Raw genomic sequence first — 2,500 nt, forward strand, 5'->3', positions numbered from 1 at the left:
TGATCTTGGAAGCTAAGCAGAGCCGGGCCTGGTTAGTACTTGGATGCGAGACCACCTGGGAATACCAGGTGCTGTAGGCATTTCTTTTTTTCTCTCTTGTTCCGACTTCCTTCAATGCTGGTTTTGAGATGTATAAGAGATGTAGGTCAATAGGGGACCAATACCTACAGAAACACCACCCTGAACAAGCCCAATCTCGTCTGATCTTGAAAGCTAAGCAGGTGCGGGCCTGGTTAGTACTTTTTTTTTTCTCTCTTGTTCTGGCTTCCTTCAATGCTGGTTTTGAGATGTATAAGTGATGTAGGTCATTAGGAAACCAATACCTACAGCCACACCACCCTGAACAAGCCCAATCTCGTCTGATCTTGGAAGCTAAGCAGGGCCAGCCCTAGTTAGTACTTGGATGGGAGACCACCTGGGAATACCAGGTGCTGTAGGCTTTTTTTTTTTCTCTCTTGTTCCGGCTTCCTTCAATGCTGGTTTTTAGATGTATAAGAGATGTAGGTCAATGGGAAAACAATACCTACAGCCGCACCACCCTGAACAAGCCCAATCTCCTCTGATCTTGGAAGCTAAGCAGGGACGGGCCTGGTTAGTACTTGGATGGGAGACCACCTGAGAATACCAGGTGCTGTAGGCCTTTTTTTTTTTTCTCTTGTTCCGGCTTCCTTCAATGCTGGTTTTTAGATGTATAAGAGATGTAGGTCAATAAGAAACCAATACCTACAGCCACACCACCCTGAACAAGCCCAATCTCATCTGATCTTGGAAGCTAAGCAGAGCCGGGCCTGGTTAGTACTTGGATGCGAGACCACCTGGGAATACCAGGTGCTGTAGGCCCTTTTTTTTTTTCTCTCTTGTTCCGAATTCCTTCAATGCTGGTTTTGAGATGTATAAGAGATGTAGGTCAATAGGAAACCATTACCTACAGCCACACCACCCTGAACAAGCCCAATCTCGTCTGATCTTGGAAGCTAAGCAGGGCTGGGCCTGGTTAGTACTTGGATGGGAGACCACTTGGAAATACCAGGTGCTGTAGGCTTTTTTTTTTCTCTCTTGTTCCGGCCTCCTTCAATGCTGGTTTTGAGATGTATAAGAGATGTAGGTCAATAGGAAACCAATACCTACAGCCACACCACCCTGAACAAGCCCAATCTCGTCTGATCTTGGAAGCTAAGCAGAGCCGGGCCTGGTTAGTACTTGGATGCGAGACCACCTGGGAATACCAGGTGCTGTAGGCCCTTTTTTTTTTCTCTCTTGTTCTGGCTTCCTTCAATGCTGGTTTTAAAATGTATAAGTGATGTAGGGCATTAGGAAGCCAATACCTACAGCCACACCACCCTGGGCAAGCCCAATCTCGTCTGATCTTGGAAGCTAAGCAGTGCCGGGCCTGGTTAGTACTTGGATGGGAGACCACCTGGGAATACCAGGTGCTGTAGGCTTTTTTTTTTTTCTCTCTTGTTTCGGCTTCCTTCAATGCTTGTTTTTAGATGTATAAGAGATGTAGGTCAATAGAAAAACAATACCTACAGCCACACCACCCTGAACAAGCCCAATCTCATCTGATCTTGGAAGCTAAGCAGGGCTGGGCATGGTTAGTACTTGGATGGGAGACCACCTGGGAATACCAGGTGCTGTAGGCCTTTTTTTCTTCTCTCTTGTTCCGGCTTCCTTCAATGCTGGTTTCTAGATGTATAAGAGATGTAGGTCAATAGGAAAACAATACCTACAGCCACACCACCCTGAACAAGCCCAATCTCATCTGATCTTGGAAGCTAAGCAGGGCCGGGTCTGGTTAGTACTTCGTTGGGAGACCACCTGGAAATACCAGATGCTGTAGGCTTTTTTTTTTCTCTCTTGTTCCGGCCTCCTTCAATGCTGGTTTTGAGATGTATAAGAGATGTAGGTCAATAGGAAACCAATACCTACAGCCACACCACCCTGAACATTCCCAATCTCATCTGATCTTGAAAGCTAAGCAGGTCCGGGCCTGGTTAGTACTTTTTTTTTTCTCTCTTGTTCTGGCTTCCTTCAGTGCTGGTATTAAAATGTATAAGTGATGTAGGTCATTAGGAAACCAATACCTACAGCCACACCACCCTGGACAAGCACAATCTCGTCTGATCTTGGAAGCTAAGCAGGGCCGGGCCTGGTTAGTACTTGGATGGGAGACCACCTGGGAATACCAGGTGCTGTAGGCCTTTTTTTTTTTCTCTCTTGTTCCGGCTTCCTTCAATGCTTGTTTTTCGATGTATAAGAGATGTAGGTCAATAGGAAAACAATACTTACAGCCACACCACCCTGAGCAAGCCCAATCTCGTCTGATCTTGGAAGCTAAGCAGGGCTGGGCCTGGTTAGTACTTGGATGGGAGACCTCCTGGAAATACCAGGTGCTGTAGGCTTTTTTTTTTCTCTCTTGTTCCGGCCTCCTGCAATGCTGGTTTTGAGATGTATAAGAGATGTAGGTCAATAGGAAACCAATACCTACAGCCACACCACC

At 46.4% G+C, this 2,500-nt stretch overlaps 6 non-coding genes and 6 pseudogenes across 6 annotated transcripts; all 12 read left to right on the forward strand.

Annotated features, from left to right (window-relative positions):
* Positions 1-80, forward strand: part of LOC142154549 (5S ribosomal RNA) — a 119-nt pseudogene extending 39 nt beyond the window's left edge.
* Positions 81-321: 241 nt separating this feature from the next.
* Positions 322-440, forward strand: LOC142154205 (5S ribosomal RNA; annotated as a pseudogene).
* Positions 441-521: 81 nt separating this feature from the next.
* Positions 522-640, forward strand: LOC142153352 (5S ribosomal RNA). The gene has a single exon (XR_012691487.1). It is a non-coding gene; the product is annotated as a 5S ribosomal RNA (ribosomal RNA).
* An 81-nt stretch (positions 641-721) lies between these two features.
* LOC142153623 (5S ribosomal RNA) lies at positions 722-840 on the forward strand (annotated as a pseudogene).
* Positions 841-923: 83 nt separating this feature from the next.
* On the forward strand, positions 924-1,042 carry LOC142155676 (5S ribosomal RNA). Its single transcript, XR_012691787.1, has one exon. It is a non-coding gene; the product is annotated as a 5S ribosomal RNA (ribosomal RNA).
* An 80-nt stretch (positions 1,043-1,122) lies between these two features.
* LOC142153786 (5S ribosomal RNA) lies at positions 1,123-1,241 on the forward strand (annotated as a pseudogene).
* Positions 1,242-1,323: 82 nt separating this feature from the next.
* On the forward strand, positions 1,324-1,442 carry LOC142153374 (5S ribosomal RNA). Its single transcript, XR_012691509.1, has one exon. It is a non-coding gene; the product is annotated as a 5S ribosomal RNA (ribosomal RNA).
* Positions 1,443-1,524: 82 nt separating this feature from the next.
* LOC142154402 (5S ribosomal RNA) lies at positions 1,525-1,643 on the forward strand. Its single transcript, XR_012691630.1, has one exon. It is a non-coding gene; the product is annotated as a 5S ribosomal RNA (ribosomal RNA).
* An 81-nt stretch (positions 1,644-1,724) lies between these two features.
* LOC142153425 (5S ribosomal RNA) lies at positions 1,725-1,843 on the forward strand (annotated as a pseudogene).
* A 239-nt stretch (positions 1,844-2,082) lies between these two features.
* LOC142155686 (5S ribosomal RNA) lies at positions 2,083-2,201 on the forward strand. The gene has a single exon (XR_012691796.1). It is a non-coding gene; the product is annotated as a 5S ribosomal RNA (ribosomal RNA).
* Positions 2,202-2,283: 82 nt separating this feature from the next.
* Positions 2,284-2,402, forward strand: LOC142153370 (5S ribosomal RNA). Its single transcript, XR_012691505.1, has one exon. It is a non-coding gene; the product is annotated as a 5S ribosomal RNA (ribosomal RNA).
* An 80-nt stretch (positions 2,403-2,482) lies between these two features.
* Positions 2,483-2,500, forward strand: part of LOC142153651 (5S ribosomal RNA) — a 119-nt pseudogene continuing 101 nt past the window's right edge.

The sequence above is a fragment of the Mixophyes fleayi genome, chromosome 4, assembly GCF_038048845.1.
Source record: "Mixophyes fleayi isolate aMixFle1 chromosome 4, aMixFle1.hap1, whole genome shotgun sequence".
NCBI classification, from domain to species: domain Eukaryota; kingdom Metazoa; phylum Chordata; class Amphibia; order Anura; family Limnodynastidae; genus Mixophyes; species Mixophyes fleayi.